Raw genomic sequence first — 24,541 nt, 5'->3', positions numbered from 1 at the left:
AGCCAATCTGTAGTGTTTCCTAACCTGTTGAGCTTGTGAAATGATCTATCTGCTTATAGTTGATGTAGTTGTGTGTTTGTAATTGTTGTATTCAAAGCATCAAAGGGTATCCCTCCCTAGGTCTAGTAGAACCTGAAGTGCAGGAGGATCAATTAGGGTCCTATGTTATGTTGTCCAAGCCCCGATGTGTTTTGTAGACTGAAATTGGCCATTTCATAGAAGGATTGCAAGTGTTCTTGGGTTATCACTTTTGGTGAACAACACACCCAACCATTATGGCATCCTAAAGCCTTATGAGGATCTTGCCATCCTTCAAGTCACAAAAACCACTTGGAACTCATCACAACAAAGGAAGACAACCCAAATATAACAACATAATAGAAACAAGGATAACACATTTCAAATAACCTACTCATCTCCCAAAGTTCACGTGTCCCAAAGAATACAACACACTAAATTAAATAGAAAAACTATTTCCCCAATACCATATTGAAGAAAAGAGCTTCCACACAAACAATAAACACTAACATTTATGCAAATAATCATGAGTTGGGAGGACTTATCTCTCTACATGAAATTTGTTGGGTTAAAGAACTCCCTTCCTTCTACAACAAAATCTTCAACTTGCTTCCCTACTTCATTGCAAGGAACTTCCTCTCCCCTTTCGCTTCTCATACTCAATTTTCTCTCACAAAACCAAAAAACATTTTTTTTGCCATGAGTTCCCCTTCAAGCCTAAGAGGAATAAATATAGTGTCATGTCACTTATTTTTACTAAATGAGAGGGTGACATGATTCCCAACTCACCCCTTTACCCTAACCCACAAGAACAAGATAACATTGTCCCTATGTGCTTACATGTGTGCGACATAGGGAGAAGTTGTAATGTCCCCATTTTGAAACAAGATTTAATAATAAATACTAATAATAAAATTAAAATATAAAAGAATAAAAAGTAAATATAAAATAAAATAATTAAAATTTGATTGAGTTTAATGAATACTTAAAAGGCAAATGAAATGAAAAGTTGTGACTCCCTTAAACATGAGATATAAAAGGGAGAAGAGGCTTGACCTCATTTGAGAGGGGTATATTAGGGATCAAAAGTGCAAATCTGATTTAAATAAGAAGTGCATATTTGATTGTGAAAGTTTGTGTCTCTTTCAAATGGTAAAAATAATGAATAGTTGCTCTCCTTCAAAGGGTGCTAATGGTGAAAGTGTGTATATCTTGCAAAAAGGGCATACATGATGAAGAAATGTGACCTCTCCCTCACATTGAGAGATAAAAAAGGAAAGGGAATCAAAGCATCTAGGGAGATCACCAGAGATTAGATTAGAACATAACTATTATTAAGTTACAGATAGTAGCACCCTGGTTCTTGGTGTTAACTTTAATTCATTAATATGATATAAAAATACAAGAAAAGGATCATTGTTTTCAAAGAAAAAGACATACATTGTGGACGTGATTTTCACACGTAGTCAAGTAAGTAGTGAATACATTTTCCTACCAATGTTTATACATACAACTCACTTATATCAAAATTGATGTTCTATAACATAGAAACACAAAATGTGCATGAGTCTGCATCAATAATTTAATAATAGTAATAATGGAAATCTATAACATTGTTCTACTTTAAAATGATATCATCTGCATCATACAACAAGTATGGTCATTGGTGAATAAAGGATAATGTTGCTAGCATATTTCTATATATTGGTCCATGTACACAATAATTTGAGTACTATAACTTAATAATTTGGGTAATGCAACTTAATTCAAAAGTCCGAGCACTGTAAATCAATTTATGCTAATTATAATCTAATACTAAAAGATAGGGGGAACAGTTTATTAAGGCACCCTATTGTATATGGAAAGATAGGGGGAATGGTCTAATAAGACACCCTATCAAATATGATATGATAGGGGGAACAATTGAATAAGACACCCTATCACGTATTATATGATAGGGGGAACTGTAAATATTAAGACACCTTATCATATATGGAAAGATAGGGGGAACGGTTTAATGAGACACCCTATCACGTATGATATGATAGAGGGAACAATTTGATAAGACACCCTATCTAGTTTGATTTGATAGGTGGAACTTTTGATTAAGACACCCTATCCGGTTTGATTCGATAGGGTGAGCAATTGATTAAGACACCTTATCCAGTTGGACTTGATAAGGGGGAATGATTGATCAAGACACCTTGTCAAGCATCCCTAATAGCTTATTGTGCTCGAGGCTTCATTAGTAGCCAAGTAGCAGTGTGAACAATTAATAAATCATGGTTCATGTTTCTAACTTCTATATTAACAATTATTTATAATCAAATGTGTGCTTACTTTATTTTCTCTTTATTTTATACATCGATCATTTCTTTACTTATAGTTTTTGTTATGATTACTTATTTATGTAGCATGATTTGTAGAATGTTTCCAAACTTTGTTTTGCAGGTCTTTATTCCTAAAGAGATAAAGGGACTTTCCCTTTAACCCTCTTCCTATTGGTTAAAAATCATTCCAGGGCAAATCTAGGGCAAAATTAAGGTCTCTTACAAAGGGGGACATTATATACTTGTTTACTTGTACACTCTTCTTTATGCACCCACCTAGGGGATCATTTCACACGTGTGAGTCATTTGAATGGGGTTGTACTTGACACAATCTCTTGTCCAAACCTAGGTAAGGGAGATCATAGAGTCACTAGTTAGCATTCAATTTCCTCACACATTAGGTCAGATCACATCCTTCTAAGGGGGCCTGATTATGACCATAGATCAAAATTAGTTGTCCACTAAGCCCCTCACCCCATTGGTACTTATCCTAAGGGTATATTTTCAATCATATACCAAGATAAATGATTTTTTACACCATTTAAAACCACTAACAAGTGCAAATTCAAGCTTGCAAACTCAAGGAGACTCCTATCCTTTAACACACTCCTAAACACCTTAGACACAAGTGTAAGACCCGCCTCATAAAAAAAAATTAATGTAACCTTGATTGCTAAATATATCTTGACTACTTAGATTAAAAAATGACAATAAAGTGGTGAGTGATTACTCTATTGGTTACATTCTTATGTGTGTCTTTTCTTTCTATGATGTACTTAAAGAAAATGCAACTTAATCTAGCATAATAATTAAACAATCTTTATGAGTGGATAGTATCGACAACTCTCCCATCTTATATTACTTTATATTGTCATTCATAATCAATAAAGATGTATGCACACATCAATTATTGAATATGGCTTGAGATTGCAAGATGATTTAGTTGTAACATACTAGAATTGATGAGTAAAATTATGGAATATGATTCACTACATATAGTAATCTAATGATATTATGGTCATATAGTGAAGGAAAGAAAGCGTGTAAAAGAAGAAAGGAGAGACATCAAGACCAAATCAAATACCCCCCTGGAAAGTTACAAGTTTAGCCCTATCTAGGAATGAGAGTATCATTGTTTAGAAAGTTGTGTTTATGTGTTTTAGAGGGTAGTCAATTGTAAGGCAAGTGATGTAAGTCAGGTTAGGACATGGGAACCTCTACTTAGGTTAAAACTCATATGGACCTTTGTATGGGTCTTTAAAAGGTGGTGTTTGATTAATTTTATTGGTAATTGTGCAAAAATAGGTTCCTAAGGTCAATACCTTAAGGTTGAAGACCTTTACGACATCTGATAATGTCCTTTGGGCTTGATGGGACACTTCAAAAGCTCTCTTTTTTGAATGTGACAGAATAGAAGCTTCTAGTGGAGATTGAAAATAAGGGCATTGCCCACTTCTCCTTTCAAAAACCCATGTTTTAGTGTTGAAGAGAAGAGTGAGAAAGTAGCAGAAAGAAAAGAATTCTTGCATGATGAATAAATGGTTTAAATGTGAGTTGTAGATAACAAATAAAGGCTTGCTCTCCTCCCAACCTTAATCGCTAGAGGTGTAGATATTTACATATAACTGTGTGTTTAAAAAAAAAAAAGAGGAAATAATTGGACCGTATGCTCAGTGGCCTTAATGTGCCCGACCTCTTTGCTATCACATTAACTTTGGTGTGGACAAATATGATCATTGTAAGTTTATTATTATAGACCCCTCTTCTTCTTTCAATATGAACGATTTAGTACAACTATACGGTTGCAGCTGATGTATGAGATTAATACTTTTCCTACCAAGAGTTAGATGCTAATGTCCCACTAAAATCCTAGGCGAAATATAGAGGGTTGAATTAAAATTATTTTAACTTGTAATAAATTTAACTGCGTGTTTTTTTTATTTTTTTATTACTAAGTTAAAATAAATTTAAATGACAGTTAAAATAATTATTTTATTTCAAGAAAAAATATTAAATTTATATTTATATTTTTTTTCTTTAATTTATTAAAAATAAGTTAAAAGTAATTTTTTTAGTTTTAAACCTAAAAAACAATCTTTTAAACTGAAAAAATTATTTTTTATTAAATAATTTTATTATTTATATTTTTAAAAAATATTTAAAAAAATGTTTATACATATCTTTAAATTATTTTTATTATATTGTAAATTATTTATATCATATTATTATTATTATTTATATTAGGTTTTACTTATATATATTTTTAATTTTTTTGTAATACATACATGGAAAAAAGAAAATGATTTTAAAGCGGAAAGAGGGGTTGCACAGACTTATGTACAGATGTGATATACCTTATCACGTTAATGTACTGCAATACCAAAAAGTAATGTAGGGGAGAGGGACTAGTAGCCGTTAGCATGTAGTCATTACACAAAATATTGTGATACCTCCTTTTTTTTTAAGAAATGGACAATGGACTCTTATCTATCTACTACTAAGGTTTCAAGGTGTGACTCATCACTTAACTCATCAAAATAACACATCTTTTGTGAAGTGTCCTAAAATTGACATTTTAAACATCCAACCAAAACTTAATCTAAAAATCTCCACTATACCATTTGTTATAAAAATATATCCATATTTTTCTTCTAAGCATAACTTATTGAAGTTATCCTTTAATATTTTTTATTAACACTTATTATTGTTTTTGATTACGTGAAAACAAGTTTTGAAGGGACCCAAAACCTTTTACAAATTAAACAAGGGATAGAACTTGACCGCTCAACAAAGATGAGAGAGCCACAACCAAAAAACAGATTCTGCCTCGAAAGACATCAGACAACCCAACCAAGGACAGGGCCGAAAAAACCAGCCCAAACAACCAACTACAAGGGGCCTCAAGATTTACAACTGGCCTTGTGGGAACGAAGAGTCATATTGATGCAGGAGCATCCCCAGTTCATAGCAATCTTGCATCAACCAAAAATATTTTTCTTTCCATTTTTCTTTATGTTTGTAGTTTCAACATTTCTTTCTGTATGTCCCGGTTTTGGCTCACTGGATCCTGTGTAGTTGGATTCTACTTGAAGGCTTGATCATCTTTCTTATTTCTAGATTGCATCGCATTTGGATCATTTTCCGGCAAGTTATCGCTATCTGTTTCCATGACAGTTTCCTGTTACCGGTTCCCTGGACCTATTTGCATTTGTGATCTACCAGAGCTCTTTCGTAGCTTGTGGAGCCTTGAGTGTTGATTCTGATGTTTCTTGGCGTGTGGCTGATCTTTTTCCATGATCTACACTTCATCCTTTGGATTTTTCGGAGGCCGACCTTGTTGGTTTTACACGTTAGGTCTTGTTCTTCGGGTTTTGATCCCTTTTTGGGCCGACCGAATCCCCTTGGATCGTATAAATCATTGTTTTGAGCATTAGAATGTAACGATCGAAGAATGAGGTAGCTAGACTGAGCGTAGAAGATAGATCTTAAGATTGAAGGTCCCAATTGTGACCTATTACTTTGAGCATGTTTTAGCAAGCCTGTGAGCCGGTTTCCGTAACCCAGTTGTTACCAGTTGGTTGTAATCAATTTTCATGAAATAAATCAATCTGTTCTGCATTGCCTCCATCATATATATGTGTTTCCATTGTGTTTACTCTTGTTGACCAGTCCGGATTGATCTCTTTGAGATCCCTCCTAACCGGTGGTTGCTTTACATATCAAAAGAAGGCTTGGACGTCTTTGAATGTTTCCCTTTTACAGTAATCCATCCTTCTTCAACTTTAGCTGCCGCAACAGACCAATCCAAAGAGCCCAACACCAATATATCTAGAATGGAAAAAAGATCAACAGTAGAGGGAGCAACAACCGTCACGGATGCAGGACCACATCCAACATATGGGGTAGCAGTTGTATCAACACACAGTGAAGCAACCGGCGAGGTAAGAGACAACAAACCATTTTCAGCAGAAGAGACAACAACTTCATGTATCACAACATCTTTAATCATAGAAACATCCCTTGTGGCATCCGAGGAATTCATCGCCATTAAAGGAACCGAACCAGCCATAGTAGAAACCCCAACATCTAGCAACTCTTTAGAAGAGTCCAAAGATTTCTTTACCGTGTAATACTGGTATGAGGCACCTGACCACCATGAAGTCACATGATTTTTCTTCTCAAGCCCACAATTCCCAGACGCATGGCCGGTTTTAACACTTATTATTGTTATATCTTATCTTTACATTTAATTAAGAAGATCTACTAATTGAACACTTGAAACACAATTTATGTTCATAAAATAACAATTTTTTTAAGTCCTGCATGATCTTATACCTAAACTTATTTCAATATAATTGTATATTTTTCACTTATTTTTTAAAATTGTTTTATCCTTCCTCTATAATATATCTACCTAACTTAATTTATTACATATGAGAACTTAATTTATTAATAATTAATCTTAAAATAGTTCACTCTATAACCTAAAATATTGATGGCATTGTGTTGTCATTGATGTCAACCGGTATAGCATGTTATCGGTACAACAGGACAACCAGTATGGGAGAATAGTTGATATGCTATCAGTGTTATCAACTGGTAGTGTGGATAGTGAATTCAATAGGTAAGCAAGTTGGAGTAATCGGTTTACAAGTTGGAGTAATCGGTTTACATGTCCGTATTGGGAAGAAGGAACCAGTTAGTGAGTATGCATGTAGAGAAGTGACCGGTGAGTGATGTGAACTGACAAGCGTGTGACTGATAGAGCTTACTACAATATGAGCTAATGAAGGGTCAAAAGTGCAACCGGTACGCTAGTATGTTGTAAACTACCAGGACTCCCACCAGATGAAGAGAAGATTGACAGAAAGTGTGTTGATTCAGTGAGCAAAGATGACATATGGAAAAGGTACTAGGACATATGTCAAGTTGAATATGTATCCTCTCCTTAGTGAAGTCACATCATTACCGGTAGGTGATATAGATCCTCCTCCACTGGTGTTTAGCAGTTGAAGTGCAGTTGTCTATTCTTCCCACCGGTAAATGGTAATACCTTGCTTATCTTACAACATATATGGCATACACCATGACTCTCTGGGTTAAGATAGTCAGAGTAAGCAAAGGCAAGTGATTGGATGCATATACTAGATGACCAAAGTGGAAGTTGAGGAAGCCTTCAGAGGTTGAGATATGAGATGTACACCGGATCAGCATGTGAAGTCAAGATGTGCTGCAGGGACAAAGAAGGAAGAGTTGAGACGACGTCTTTGCCATCTTGGCAAACCGGTTGAGAGGAGAACCGGTTAGATGAAGATGAATCTCTGTAGTTGCACACTTGGAGTTACCAAGGTTTAAATGGAGATTGTTGTTGCCACCGATGGAGTTGGTTGGAGGTTGATAGCATGAAGTCATCAAGAGTCCCAACTAGTAAACAAGGATACCAACATACAACTAAGTGAACGGAGAGATACAAGTGAAGTGCTCTCAATCTGATGAATATGCACATGGTGATTCATCCTAGATAGCTGCTGAGGACCGACACGGTTGATGATCGAGAAAATATGATTCACCGGCAAGACAGAAAAGGCATGAAGGTTAACCGGTTAGGTCTACCTGGTAAGGAAAGATATACCGGTAGGGTTAGAGTGTCGGTAGGCAAAGATGGACTGGTAGTGTGAAGCATACACTGGTTGCATGCTATTGGTCAGTGACCAAGTTGGATCGACATAGTGAGCCAAGGTGGATGCCGACAAAGGTGCCACATGGAGTTGAAGTGGCATGCATGCACAGGTCAGTGTAGTGTGTCGGTGAGGTTGTTGGCGGTTGGTCCAAAATTTAATGGCGACTGCGAAGCTCGAGGGATGATGGAAAAGGTTTGCAACTCGAGATCAAGTGAACAACATAGATCCATGATAGATTGATCTAGCAGATCGAAGTGGGTGAAGGAAACCGTATCATGCACATGATTGACAAGACACAAAGACGAAAATCATGCTATAGACAACTAAAAATAGAAGAGGTGTGTTGAAAGGTAAAGATTATGGCGATGTTGATTGATGAGCTACAAATAATCAATCAAGGAGATGAGATCTGATTGGATATGATATGTCATGATGATCAGAGAAGAAATTTGATGCAGACTCAGTGCATGATGGAAACCCTAGCGCGCCAAAGTTCAAACTCACATTTAGGTGAGAAAGTCTGGATATAAGTATGCAGACCAAAGATGGAAATATGTTGATGCTGCATGGAAGAGTGATGCCGGTGAAGTAAGTGGAACCAAAAGGATAATTAGTCAGTGAAGTGCATTGAAGATCATAGTGATTGAATGAGAGTGTGGTTAAACCGATAAGAGGGTTTAATTGTGAGTCAAACCAGTAAAGTCCAAAGTAACCGGTAAAGAAACAAGATAGAATAAGTGCAGAGGGGAACCAGTGGTGTTCAAGCTAGCAAGAAGGCAGTCTAGAGTGAAGCAGCTGTATGCATGTGTGGGAGAAAAGATCCGACAGGTAAAGAGCAGAGAAGGGATAAAGTAGTGAGCAGAGTAACCGACAACAGGTGTATGATCTGATTGTTCATCCAACAGGCAGAGGTAGAACCGATGTGTTAGCAACAATAGGTGAAGGTGAGCAGAGAGAAAGAGAGAGATAGAAGGAAAAGTAGGAGTCAATCGATAAGGTAGAGGAGGAGTAAAATCGATAGGGTGGAATGTATATAGTGGTTACAAGATTCACTTGTATCCAGGGTTACTACTGTTGTATTAATTTTTTATATATTGTAATCACTGAATTGGAGCTCAGTGCAGGGGTTGGTGCTCCCTGGGTTGATGCCCTAAATCGGGGGTTGGTGCCCTAAATCAGGAGTGGTGCTCCTTGGGTTGGTGCCCTAAATGTAATCATTGTTTCATTGTGAGGCTAGATTGGCGCAATAGACTCCAACAACATTTATCACCAAGGTTTTTCCCCTCTTGGGTTTTCCTTGTATATACCGGTGTCACGTGATGTGCATTTGTGTGTGCTTGCATTGAGATATCTTTCCTTATCTTGTACTGGCAGGTTAACTTGGCATTAGGATTGATAACCAGTAATCACTCTTAGTATTAAGAGGTTAAGAAATTGGAAACCACTGATTCAAACCCCCCCTCCCTCTTAGTGGCATCTTGTGTTCAACAAATATCTAGTGATAATCCTAAAATTCTGTCTTATAACCTAAAATTAATTTGTGGTGGCCCAAATGTTGGACACCTTTACATTGAACATTCCCCAATTTTAACCCTATGAGTTTCCAGATGTCTCTAATATCTTCTCATACACACAATGTAGTTCATTTAACATTGGTTAGGCTTTGCTCCATTAGCTACCACCTAGACTCTCCTCTCAAATCTGTCCTTTTTAGACATGAACTTCTTGGCAGAGAGTGCACTGCTACCAAATGCTGTTTGTGGTCTTCACTGTATTAAATTTTTTGTGTGGTTTTATTGATAATAGAGTGCCGAGATTTATAGGAGGAAGTTCTGTAGATGAGAACCATGATATGCCTTCACATACATAGGCAAAGATAATGGAGATTGAGAGTATGAGGAGGCAATCACGTGCATAAGATTTTGGGTTTTTTTTCTAACCCTAGAATGTTATTTCCCTTTCTTTTGATTTTCATTTTGTAGGGTTTGAGAGGCTATAGCTATGTGCAATATGCGACCATGGCAAAGAGGATTTGTCCCATGGAGAATAGGTACCCACTCTTTTTGCTGCACTTTTAAATTTACCCTAATTTTCATGCCTTGTATTCTAGGATCAAGGTTGAGAAATTTGGGTTTCTAATGTAAAAATATTATAGGTTTCCATGAAAAAATTGGGCTTTTTGTTATCTTGCAATCTGTTATATCTGTAGGTTGCGCTTTTAAATCTATCTAGATTTCTTTGGATTTCCATTCATATGTGGGCTTGCCTTGATATAAAATTTATATATGATCTTCTTTGTAAATAGGTTAATGTGGTGAGGATTTATTTAATTAATAGAAGACTTAGGATAAAATAATTAAATAAATAAAAGTTTATATTTAATTAAACTGGACAAATTTAGGTGTCTACAATAACAAATAGCCAATAGTGCAAAAAGGATAGTGTGACAAGAGTGTCTCTTCTCAAACACAAAACAATAGAGCCAAGTGTCACTTGTCCCATGCTATAGCCTTCATGAATTACCTTTTCTATTTATTTACTAGTCCCACATACTTATGACTCATGCATTTTGATCAATAACAAAAGGAGAAGAAACTATGTGTCATGCAATATTTATCTCAATAGGTTACACATGGATGTCTCCTTGAATTTCATTAGCCATTTCTTTGTTTTATATATTTCGAATCTAATGTAAAAAAGAAATAAAAAATTAATTAAATAAGAAATCAAAACTGTAAAGTCAAAACCTCTTAGTGCAAGCTTGTTTGGGTAGTTTCACCCATTTTATATATTAAAAAAAAAGGTTACTATACAAATAATATAGAGGAAAAATATTAACCATGACGTGCAAACCATCATAGAAAATCGAGCTAAAATAGATAAAGTTCGAACAATGTATATTCATAAATAAGCATTAAAACTAATAAAGAGAATTAAGGTAATTGGATCTAGGATCCGATGTAGAATATTTGATCACAAAACAATCTTTTTCCTTTGTCCTACGAAAAATTCTTCGACAATACATTTTTCTAACAATAACTCATTTTATCCTTGAACTCAATCTATGTATGTAAAAGTCATTTGTGCACTTCTAATTGTCTAAAATAAACTCACCTCAATGTTTGAGACCTATGCCTTAAAAAATATAGTAATGATGAACACCTCTTGGATATTTCTATGTGAGGATATTCTTCTTGGTCAAACCAAAGGCATGCTAACTAATAATGCAAGATGTTTAGGACATGTTAATCATATACTAATGCAATGCACAAATTCGTGTGTGAAAAGATAAATCCTTCAAGCCTTCTAACCTAAAATATAGATTATTATAAAAAAATAGGGATTTTATTTATATATAGATCACTATCATTCAATTTTTAATGTTTTTCACTAATGACAATAAATAACATCTATTAGAAGGGGCCGATTTGGTCCTATGATAAAATTTGAATTTGGAAACCAAATGATTATTTTAACAACATGATTGTAAACTAAGGTCAAATTTACGCTAAAAATTTAACCCAAAATAATGGATTTATGAAGTGTAATTTAGATGCATTGTTTTAGAAAATCTATGAAAGTAAGATTAAGCTATTTGAAGTTAATTATTAGTTTTCTTATGTACAATCATTATATTCAGAACAACATAATCAAAGTAAATCTAAAGTGAAATAAGAACATACAAATGAAAATACAAGGTATGCAAATTTCACCCTCACACTAATTAATTACTAAAATTACTTCATATAATGATGCTAATATATGTAAAAATTGTAACTATTTTATTAAGACCATATTTAAAATAAATAAGTCATTTTCTTATCTAAATTTTCTTAGATAATTTACTTGTATCTAGTATATTATCGCATTCAACTTTGACCATGGGGCCATAGCAAGGGAAACAACTCTTCCATAAAATCCTATGTTGGAGAAGTTATGTTGAGGAAAAATTTAAAGTATAAGTTGAGGTGGGGGATATAACTTTGCATGGTGCCATGTTATAATTACAAATTTCAACAAAAAATAATAATTTCATAATTCCAAATTAATTCAATGCTTAACATCAAAACATAGAAACACATTTGAGGTTCACATAAGTAGCTATACTATTACTTTCTTGTATGCTTGTAGTTCCAAATGAAGTCTTCATTTGCAATCATTTTAATGTCAATCTTGTACTCTTTTTCTTCCCTTTTTCTTACCACTAAAAGATGAATTATATTGTTGCTTCTCTATGTTAGACATATCAACATCATCCATGGATTTCTGCAACAACCATTTAAGGTATATTAATTAGACTAGGTGTGACAATATCAAGGCTAGAAATAAATATTAGAAAAAACAACAAAAGAAAAGCCTTATATCTTCCAAGTAAGGAGTCTTTATTATATGAAACAATGTCTACCTATAATATATCATAAAATATATAAAAGGTTTTGCAAAGATATGTATAGACATGAGTTTGTAGAAAAGTTAATAAAAAAGTTAATTTCTTTTGATTTGATAATATAATATAATTTCAACTAGAGATTAAAATTAAGATCATTAAGAAGAATGTTAAACATTCTTAATTTCATTGATATCAAGAAAGCTAAAAAGAAGATTTGTAATTAATCCAAGGAACTTGTAGTGTACCTTGTTGATATATTATAATTTCATATAGAACTAAAATAAAACTATTATGAACAACACAAAAAAAATGATATCAAGTCTTAAATACATTCTTATCGCAGCTAAATTCATAGCTAAGGGGTTTCGTAATCTAAGTTATGTACCACATGAATTCTTATCCCATTAATGGGGGATATATTGCATATAGGGTTATTGGTGTGACCTTTTTTAATAAAATAAGATTAGGAGACAAAACATGTTCCACCAAGATTAGAAAAAACAAGCCCAACAAACCATAGTATAGTGGAATGCAGTTTTCATGATTTGATGAAGTGGCTCAAAAATCTCAGCTGAGATTTGAAAATTAAAAACCCTAAGAGCTTAACAGTTGAGAAGTGAGGTGAATAGAATAGAGATCATTTTTTAACCTTGGTGATGCATACTTTGTACCCGTGGTTCACATCGAAGAAAAAGAAATGAAGTTTTTTGAGAACTATGTGAGTTCTGTCAGCAACAAAGATTATTTGTTTTGATCAAAAAATAAAAAAAGAATGTTTTTCAAGAATCAACATTTCTGAATATCATCAATAGGCTCTCAGGTTTTGTTTCACACACTTCTATATGAGGTGGACATGAATGGCCTTCTCGAGGGAAGAAGCAATAATAGAAGGAAAATGTTAGCATGACAACAAAAGACCCAAAAACTATCCAAATGGGAACATGGATTTTCTTGTAATCAGAGATAGAAAAGTCTTGAAACCATGGTTAAACCACAAGAAAAAGATGACTTGACATACCATGGCCCATTCTACAAAATGGTTTGAACATGGTTAACAACAACAAAACAAAAACAAAAAAGCCTTTGGTAATGTTTTGGACATCCTCAAGATAGACCCAAGAGGGGCCATGTCTTGGTGATCCAATCCTAGAGCATGCTTTCAGGGTGGACCCTCCTCACAAAATAGTTTAAAATGTTGGAATCCAAGAACACTGAGAGGGGAGTGGGGGGAGGGGGGGGGGGGTGAATTAGTGTTCTACCGGTAATATACAATTTTACCTTTTTATAACATACACATATAAGCCGGTAAATGAAGAAACATATAACATTAAGTAAATAAACCAGCCACATGAATGAACACCATAACACATAGAATTTTATACATGGAAAAACTCAAAGAGGAAAAACCAAGGTGGGATTTGTGACCCACAATATCAATTCACTGGCCATATGAAAGATATTACATAGCATGGGGGCCTGCACATGCAGGAAGGCACACTGCCTAGAGCACACTGCTTAACACAAAAGAGTCTCACTGACTACAAGCTTCTGCTGAGATAAAACAGTAATGGTGAACTCACAAAATGCATCTGCAATGCCAAAAAGAGTTTCGGTTAAAGCTCTATTCTGTACTGGTTCATAAACCCTGAACACTTCTACCGGTATCTACTTTCCTCCAAGAATGCTTTACAAACCATCTACTGATCATAACATGATATAACTTTCACATACAAATGACCTACATACATATCCTTCACATCACACAGTTCTACTTCCTTGTCATATATCAAAATGATCTAACAGACTGACTTATGCCTTATGTCGGCTTACAATACAAAAGATATTCAATGTTGACCCTAATAATTACAAAATGATTTTACAAATAAAACCTTTCAGATCCCAAACTGATGTCGGCTTCACTGAAGTGCTGGATGTCGGTGTCAGTGCCGATGCCGGTGCCGGTGTCGATGATGACCCTAAATGCTCCAATACCGGTATCTGCCGGTGTATGCCTCCAATAGAGTCTTGTTGCCATCAATGAAAACATATGGATCCAATGAGTGTCAATTGCCAACAATCTCCCCCTTTGGCATTGATGGAAACACTCATGTGAAAAATGGATTCCTTGTCGATTCAACTGAAACATGAAACATGAAACATGCTCCCTTGAGCTGACTGCCGATGTTTGCAATATACTTTGCCTGATATCCCCCCCCTAGGATTATATACATATTTTTCACATACATATTCTCCCCCTTTGGCATCAATGCCAAAGACCGGTGAAAGAATTGAAAGAATTGTTACAGATTACTTTACCGGAGCTTGACCAATTTCAAGATTTTCAGATAAGCTTTCTCTAGCAACTGTATATAGGTATCCCAACCGGTTTTGAATGTTCCAGATATGGATACAAGTTCACTCAGTAAATATGCTAGTGTTTCTTTCTCAGTGACTTCTTCCAGCGTGGTCTTCGCAAGCATATCCATACATTCCCTCTTATGTACACCAAGTGAATCCAATCTTGGACTCACCAAACCTCTGAGACTCCTTGCTCTCTGAATAATCTTGTCTCTTTCCTTTTCAAAAGAAAAAATTTGGTTCTCCAAAGTCAAAATTTGTCCATCAATGGATGTTGTAAGTGAAGTTAGTCCATCAAAAGAATTAGCAATAGTAGCAATCTTTTCTTGTAACTCCTTTATCCTCTTATCTACATTTGCTGTAAGAATCTCTATATTACAACAAACCCTGTAGATGTTAGTACCCCATTTCAAAGAATTTTCAATAAGTATAAGTTTCTCTTCAACCTTCCTCTTTTCTGTCTCAATAATCTAGTCAAAAGCGACTTTCTTAGCCAAAGTAAATCTTTCAAGTGCTTGTCGGTTGGAAATTTGTTGTAATGATTGAAAGTTTTTAGATACATGCTCTGTCAATATCTTAAGCTTGCCAGAAGGGCTTGCTTCATTTTCAATCACACCATCAGGAATCAATCTACGCAAAACTATTATTGACTGATCTATTATTCCTTTGTCTGCAGATCCTTCCCTCATTAGCTTTTGAGTAGCCATCATCATTAGCTTTGTGGGACTCATCTTTGTGATTGATTTCTTCTCAACTTGAGAAGTGTCAATTGCCAAAAGTTTTGCTGGGGAATCAACTGCCGATATGGTACTGGGTGACTTATTAGTCTCCTTTTCCTTATCCTCTCCCGGTGTATCCCTTTTCTCATCCTCTTTTGCACCAGTGGCTTCACCACTTGGTGCAGTATCTGTTACTTCCAGTGGAGTATTATCCACAATATTATCAGTATCCTATACATTACCTATATTACCTTGCTAAACTCTACAAATGTTGTCTCTGCCGGTTTATTCTGTACACTCTCATTAGTTTTAGGTTTAACTGCTGGTTCACTCAAAATTTGATCTGAACTTCCCAAAATTCCTTTCCCTTTAGATCTGTTTGGAATGGTGGGAGCTATTGCCCTAGCAAATTCTTCTTGAGAAGTAAGGAAATCGGGATTCTTTTGGAAGAATTTAGCCCAACCATCTTTGGTCTCATTTATTATTTCATTGACTCTACCCATCATTACGCTTATTTGTCGAGGTTTGCTGCTAAAGATTGTTCTATTTGCAACTTCTATACACCTTTTCATTTCCTCATTATTTATAGAACCACACATACTCAAAAGTTCAACTTCTTTAATCTCTCTGTCCCTCATGATTGCATCTAATCTCCTTGCATCTAACTTATTTTACAATGATAAAGGAATTTCTTTCAAAATATCTACCAAAGCCTTCTTATATATGTCTAAATGTAACAAAATTGCTTCTTCCATTTCATTTTGCTCATTATCATCTAAATCTTCATAGAAATTTGACACATTCTTCAGGATTCCATCTTTAGATACCTCATCTATCAATTCTGCACAAGTCATTAGGGGGATGATGGTAACATTACCAGATTCAATTGCTTCATCTATCACAATATTTTTCTTCTTGCTGGGGGTTGCAGGAGCGGATGGAGCAGGCTGCCTCTACTGAGTAGGTTTCCTTGCCGGAGGTGTGGATGCTGCTGTTACCTTTCTTACTAGCTTCCTCCTTGGTTCCACCTTCTTCTCTTCTACCGGAGGCTTGTCAACTTTCTTCCTTTGTACCCTTTTGAATGCAAGAGGTTGATTATTCTCTGGATCAGACTCATAAGTGATTGAAGAAATAAAATTCTTAGGCCTCTTTACCTCAGGAGCACTAGCCGCTACCGATCTATCCTGTGAATTACATTTTGAACAAATGCAGGGATTTTGTCTATTTTCTTTTCTCTTCTTTTCTTGTTGAAACCAATTTTAACTTCAAGAGCCTTCTCCTCCGCAGTACCAAAGTGTTCAGACTTATCATCCAAAGGAGCATCGATCAACATTTTAGCATATAGTTCCAAGATGTTGTCATCAACTTCATAACCCAATTCAGTAACCCATATTGTTCTAGGTTCCACTACTTCCATCACTGTCTCATCTATTTTTACCTTGAAGCAAATATCAGTGGAGTATTTCTCCACAATGTGTTTGGAGACTCTCTCCCTCAGTCTCATGTTCTCTTGAAAAGTTTTAAACTATCCCCAAAGCTTCTCATCCCTGTTACTGCCAAGACCGATGATTGCATCTTTGATCTGCATGCCTATCGGTATGTCATGAGCCCAACGTTTCTTTCCTGAACCCGGTAGCTCATTCATGAAATACAACATCAAGCAGACAATAAGATTGCCAAATCGGAAAGTTCCTTTCTTAACCCCTTTGATCTTGCCAAGATTTAACCTCAATTCACTTCTTAACCATTCACACAAATCATACTTTCCATTATTCTTTATCATTTGATATGCAACATGGATACAAGAACTGGCAACAAAGTTCAATCGACTTGATTGAGTTACCTTGTAGCCGATCATGCCAACAAATTTCACATTTGTATCTTTAATGGTGTTGACCCTCATCGACCTTCCATCATGGGTTGCACCGGTGAGCTTTTCAACCGTAGTGTTGGAGATCTTCTTTCCTGGTTCCTGTCCAACTTTGGGTAAGCCGATGACCACCTGAATAGATTCTTTGGTGATCATGTAAGGCCGGTCCAGCCAAATAAATTCATTATGGACCCTACTCAGAACATATCTAATCACTTCATCCTTGAATTCTGGTTTATATAGGATTCTGGTTAACCCTAGGTCTGCAATGATTTGATATTCTAGCTTGATTGTTCCAGAGTTGCCTGGTATCACCGATTGATACATTCCCTTGATTTCCTCAGTGCCTAAATCCTCCAATATGTAGTGAATATAGGCTCTGCCATCTTCCACATAAACTACGCCATCGGGAACCCTCGAAAATGCGCCAGCAGAGTCTTCCTTCATTGCAATTTGAGGAACTTCCTTGAAAACAGGTCTAAGCCTATCCTTAACCTCAACAACCATGGGATTCACAATTAAAGTAGGAGTAGATGATGATCCAGATGTCGTTTCAAAGAAATACCTGGAAAACGATCGTCGGTTGAAAGATTTTGATTACTTCTCAAATAACTGCTGGAAATATTTTAGAATGCCTTTGCTCACTCTTGATTGCTTGTTATTTGCCTTTGCTTCACTCTAGTTTGCTCAAGTGCTGGGTGAGTGAAAATGAGTCCATTTTCCCTTTTTATCAGCGAGTAAATCCTAATCCATCACTGTCATAAATGCTCAGCGGTGCGCCCTACCGAATGCCGGTTTCACAGTTTTATGCCAGATAAACCTCCATCAATGATCAATACCACTCTCCAGATCTCTTTTGGGGAATATGCAAGATTTGCAATGAATTTTCCAACCCCTAAGGCGTATGCCTCAGTTACCAGTTGAATTGTAGGAATGCTCTGTTCTACCTGTGGAGTTACTAGTGCAGTTACCAGTGTTGTTGCATCTCCACTTGGTTCTTCAGATTTTCTAACCCATCTCTTGGTGTGATCTTGTTGTATTTCATCTACCTTCTTCTTTCCTTTCTCATTTGCTTTATCGTTGCTAACTGGTGTAGTCTTGCTTCTACAGTACTTGGCAATATGACCTATTTTGTTGCATGCATAACATGTAACATTGTTCTTTTGAATTGCTTTGACATATTTGGTGTCATTCCTTGACATACATTGATTAGCCAAATGTCCAAACTTTCCACATGCATGACACTTAACATTCATTCTGCAATCTTCTGACTTATGACCATATTTCTTGCAATTTGTGCATTGACCGAGAACTGAATTGTAGTTTTGATTTGCTCTATTTCTACATTGTCTAGCCATATGCCCAAATTTATTACAAACAAAGCATCTACCATTGAATTTGTAAGCATTAGATTGCCTTATCAGTTTCCTCTGGTCTGATGAGTTTTGCATATCGGTTGTTTGATCTTCATTTGCCGTACCAGAGCTTTCACCTTGTACAAATCCAAGTCCTCTAGAATCTTCACTATGCCTTTATCTTTTCAATAAATCATCCAACTGTGCAACACTAATCCTGAATTTTTCTTTATACTCACTTGCAGTAGTTAGATCATCTCTCAGAGTCATTATTTGTCTTTCAAGCTCTTGTTCATTATTCCGGGATTGTACCAAATCAATTCTCAACAGATTATTTGCATGAGTCAATTTGCCACATTCTTCAAACTTGTTCTTTAGAGATACATCAAGATTTTCTTCCTTCTTCTTTCTCTCCTCAATATCTTTTGACATCCTCATAGTCAGGTCTTGCATTTCATTTTTCATAAGCATGTTTGCTTGACTTAGTTTATGACATTGTTCCTTCAGTGAATTTTTCTCTTCATCATCCTGGTTTTGCAAAAGTTCCTTCCTCCTAGCTTGAGCTGATGATAACCTTTCTTGCAGAACAAGAATGAATTCATTAGTAGAATTCAATTTATCTTGCAGCTTTAAGTTCTTCATCCTTTTAGCATCATAATCCTCAAGTGCCATCTCAAGTTGCTTTTCCATGGCCATGTTCAATGATTTCGGTTTCAGGATCTTCCTCAAGTTGTTAAACTTCCTTCGAGGTACCACACTCTGATACCAATTGTTGGAATCCAAGAACACTGAGGGGGGGGGGGGGGGGGGGTTGAATTAGTGTTCTGCTGGTCATATAAGATTTTACCTTTTTCTAACATACACATATAAACCGATAAATGAAGAAACATATAACATGAAGTAAATAAACCAGCCACATGAATGAACACCATAACACATAATTTTATACGTGGAAAACCTCAAAGAGGAAAAACCACAGTGGGATTTGTGACCCACAATATCAATTCACTGACCATATGAAAGATATTACATAGCATGGGGGCCTGCACATGCAGGAAGGCACACTGCCTAGAACACACTGCTCAACATAAAAGAGTCTAACTGAATACAAGCTTCTGCTGAGATAAAACAGTAATGGCGAACTCACAAAATGCATTTGCAATGCCAAAAAGAGTTCCGGTTAAAGCTCTATTCTGTACCGGTTCATAAACCCCGAACCCTTCTACCGATATCTCTTTTCCTCCAAGAATTCTTTACAAACCATCTACTGATCATAGCATGATATAACTCTCGCATACAAATGACCTACATACATATCCTTCGCATCACACAGGTCTACTTCCTTGTCATATATCAAAATGACCTAACAGACTGACTTATTTACCCTTTACAAACAATATGCCTTATGTCGGCTTACAATACAAAAGATATTCAATTTCGGCCCTAATAATTACTAAATGATTTTACAAATAAAACCTTTCAGATCCTAGACTGATGTTGGCTTCACTGAAGTGCTGGATGCTGGTGACGGTGATGACCCTAAATACTCCAATGTCGATATTTGCCGGTGCATGCCTCCAATAGAATCTTGTTGCCATCAATGACAACATATGGATCCAATGAGTGTCAATTGCCAACATATAAGAGTATGTTTCACCAACCATTGATATCCTTAATCAAATTCTGGAATGGGCAAAACCAGAACAACAGGGTTATCAAAAGGCATACCTCGTGGAAAAGTTTAAGCATAAATTTTCAATGTCGCTTGTTTGGTGGATCCATTAACATCGAACTCCAAAACATCAACACTAGCAACAACTATTGTTATAAATTTGGTCAAGGACATTATAAAACTAAAGGTCTTGTGGTAAATCTTCCTAAAGGGGATAATAGGATAAAATATCATGCTCTTGTTGTGACATATGTTGATCAATTCTTGATTTTGGTGCTTCATATCATATGATAGGATGTCCTGATAGGTTTTCATACTTGAAGCATAATTCTATAATGAGGATCTTGATATAGCTAATGGTGTTTATTTGGATGTTTTTGGTGAAGGGGTTGTTGACATGCCCGATTGTAGTTTTCATGATGTTCTTTGCACTCTTGACATTCCTAACAATCTTCTTTTCACGTATTAAATAGCACAAAAGTGGTAAGTCCACTGCTTTTACTCTAGATTTACTTTCATTCATGATTTGTATAGAAAAAAATTGTTACAATGGGTAGGGTTGATCATGATCCTCAAATTTACACTTTTTCCCATTTCTTGCCTAATGGTGAATGTTATAAACTAGATTCTTCTACAAATAGTGTGGGTAGAAATTCAGATGATGATATTGGTTTAGTGAACCTCACTGCTCATCAAATGATGAGGTTCAACTGCCTCTTGCTTCTCTAGACTTCAGTGATGACTTGGTTCCCAAGATTTCAGTCAAACATGACACCTTTTATTTTTTAGATTTGTCTTTGTAGAATGACTTTATTAGAGGTATAGCAGATTTGTTATGCCATTTCTCTTTTGAATATTTGGAGGGCATGTTTGAGAGGGTATCTCTCCTTTTTAATGACCCATATTGTTTGGAGTTTTCTCGAGTTTTGATGTACTTTGTCTTCTTCCTTGATTGAGTTATCGCCTAATTTTGTTGAGACATATTCAGAGGCCTTTGATTAGTTTTTTAGAGATTCACATTTTGAGACTTCTCCATCCTTCTCTTAGTTGGACATGGATTGGATTCTTCATTTTCCAATGGACTTGTTTCTTCGTAAGAGGAGACTTGTTGTTTGTAATCATTGGATTCTCTTTTGTCTTCAAACATTCTTCAGTAGATTTGGAGACACTTATTTATGGATGGGTTATGTAGTCTCCATCTTTCTCTCATATGGAGGGATTTTTGTATTGTATCTTTTTGATGGATGTAGTTCTTTGGCTATATTGATGAATCCTCCATAAATCACTCATTATATCACTTGTATATGACTTTCATTTGCATTCTATCTTTTGAAGTTTTTTTTCCAAGTTTTTTTTCTCCTTTACTCTGTTTGTAAGAGATCTTTTGTAAATGGGAACATAAAATGGCCTTATAGTTGGGACCCATCCTTACATTTTATATCATTTGCATAATTCATTCTCTCTAAGTTGCACATAAGGGGGGTGTTAGTGTGAATATATATTGCACCTAGTAAATTCCAAGTGGGAACTTATCCAAATGTTAGGTTAACTTCTTGTCTTAGGTCATTTAATATTTGTGTTATGTTAGTTGGTCATAACACATAACACCTTGTCTATATATAAACAATGTCATTACATATTTATAACATATCCCCATTGATCATCATTTGATCATATCTCATATCTCAATATTCAAGCAAGCTCAATTATTTCACAATCTTAAGCAAGTCATCTTTGCTTTTGTAAGTGATCCTAGAGTTTGCAATTCCTACAACTCTTCCATAGATTGCTACATGATTGCACATATAAATTTCTCTTGTATATACCATGACTTTCTTGGTTCTCTTTTTCTATAACTCCTGCAACTTGTGAATGTATATTTGTTGTGTTTCCTATAAGTCAAATGACATAGTTATAGAATTAGAAAAACTTGCTCCATTGTTACAAAATAGTCTTGTTAACTATTCCCTCCATAGTAGGTGCCATTATTTGTAATTTTTTACTGTACACATTGGTCTGACTCCTAAACTACTATCTTAGGTCAACTATTCTTCCAAGTCCTAAAGCAACTCTAGAGATGTGCTTGATACTAGCTAGTTATTTATATTAAGTGGTATGATTTTAAGAGATTTTTTTTGAGTTGTTGACTTTTGTTTGTGCACCCATCACAAGCTAAGAGCTCCCTATTTGCTCTTAGTTTCCAATGAAATCTTTTGATAAGTGCATCATGCTGTTTCTATTTCCTATGACCTCATATTCTCCTTCCAACCAACATACTAATTAAATACCTCAACCAGAGCCTTAACATATCTGGTTTTTGAATAAAAAACACATACATGCTCTCATGAGAGCAAACCATGTATGTGTTTTGGTCAATACACATAAGACATACATGTTATGAAGCATAACATGTACATATTATGTTGATTCTAAGTTAAAAAAAAAAAAAAAAAACATGCTCATACTCAACCTTCATTAGACCACCCTTTTAACTTTTCAATTTAATGGAAATAAATCCAACTACCCTTCTAGATTTCCAAAATTGATTCTGTTACGTCTTTTTGTCAACTGTATAACCTACCAACAATCAACTTCTACCTCCCAATATTTACAAGGATGGTAAGCAACTATTTTATTAAGGACCTTGGGCCAAGGCTTTTTACAATATTGTTTATTGTAGAACCAAGGAAAAAAGATTTCTCTTGAATAAAAATGTCTTAGCTTGTCTTAGAGCTACTATAGACTTAACCTGGTTAGACTGTTCCCTCAACTAAAGAAATCCACTACACTATTTTTTGCTTAATTATATTTTGACATACCTTGCTAGGAGAGGGATATATTGCATACATAATTATCATTAAGGCAATTTTTGATAAAAAATGTTTGGAAGAAAAACCTGTCCAATAAACATAATTATCATTAAGGCAATTTTTGATAAAAAATGTTTGGAAGAAAAACCTGTCCAATAAATTATGTTCATCATGAATCCCAAGAAAAAAAAAAAAACACTTTTTAAAAATAAAATTGCCTCAACTTGATCTCACAACCACTACACCCTTTTTTTGCTAGGATTTCCCTTGAAGGTTTCATCATATATTGTCACTTATCCCATTCATGGGGGATGCATTAGGGTGAAGCACCAACCCGAGCACGACCATAGTATAGTGGGTATGCAGTAATCATGAGGAGGATCTAGTTGAGCATTCACTCGGCTCAAAAAACTCTGAGATCTTAGCAGTTGACAAGTGAATACAGATCGCTTCTGGACCTTGGTGATGAATGCTCAAGGAATTTTTGGGTGAACAACTATGTGAGTTTTGTTAGCAATAAAGATAAATTATTTATTTTGATTAAAACATAAAAAAGAATCAAACTTTCTGATCATATTATGTATCCATATCATTATTAAAAAAAACAAACCCTCACATATTGATGCTAATTGTTGTTTCTCTATATTTCTGAAGGACTGTGAAAACCTCATGTCTAGCATAGCAAAATGACAGAGAGAGAGAGAGAGGTAGGGCGAGAAAGCTTGGAGACAGGTGAGTAAAATGGTGGAAACAATTTAAAGATAAGTGATTAGTGGGTTTTGTTTACCTCTCTGATTGCATAGAAGGTAAAGGCAGCCGCCGTAGCTATAGCGAGAAGAGGGATTGCCATCTGTGCAGGGTCCATGCTTCCTATTCCTATTCCTATTCCTCCCCCAACACCTGCTTGTAGAGAAACAAATAAATCATAGCCAGATCCTACAATCGGATCATCTTAGCCATCCACGTGTTTTGGATAATTTGTATCCCATCCACACAATTCATGATTTCACTCACACCCATTTCCCATAACTACACTCTCCACTTGGTTACGAATGTGTTCAATTCTAGCACTTGCTTTCTATGTTTGTTTGGTGTCTCTTCTAATTACAAACATCATTCAATCAATCAAACTAAGGTTTTATCCAAAGTTCTATTGCTGGTTCTTGAACCACGTGATTAGATTATTATCGGTAAATACATCTTTCAAATAAATAATTAATAAATTAAAAGTCACATCTTTATGTTCAATATTGCATGTCAACATTTATTTGTATTAACATGGTCAAGACAATTTTTTGGTCATGGATTAAAGCAAGTTGCAAAGAGTTCGATAAGAGA

General features: G+C 35.4%; 1 long non-coding RNA gene across 1 annotated transcript; it reads right to left on the bottom strand.

Annotated features, from left to right (window-relative positions):
* Positions 1-11,937: 11,937 nt before the first annotated feature.
* On the bottom strand, positions 11,938-24,273 carry LOC131074635 (uncharacterized). Its single transcript, XR_009113088.2, has 2 exons — positions 23,991-24,273; positions 11,938-12,295 (listed from the first exon to the last, which is right to left on the bottom strand). It is a non-coding gene; the product is annotated as an uncharacterized LOC131074635 (long non-coding RNA).
* Between the last annotated feature and the right edge of the window lie 268 nt (positions 24,274-24,541).

Source organism: Cryptomeria japonica, chromosome 4 (genome assembly GCF_030272615.1).
Source record: "Cryptomeria japonica chromosome 4, Sugi_1.0, whole genome shotgun sequence".
NCBI lineage: Eukaryota > Viridiplantae > Streptophyta > Pinopsida > Cupressales > Cupressaceae > Cryptomeria > Cryptomeria japonica.
Note: the sequence above shows the minus strand (reverse complement) of the source record. Positions and strands in the feature narration are given on the sequence as shown.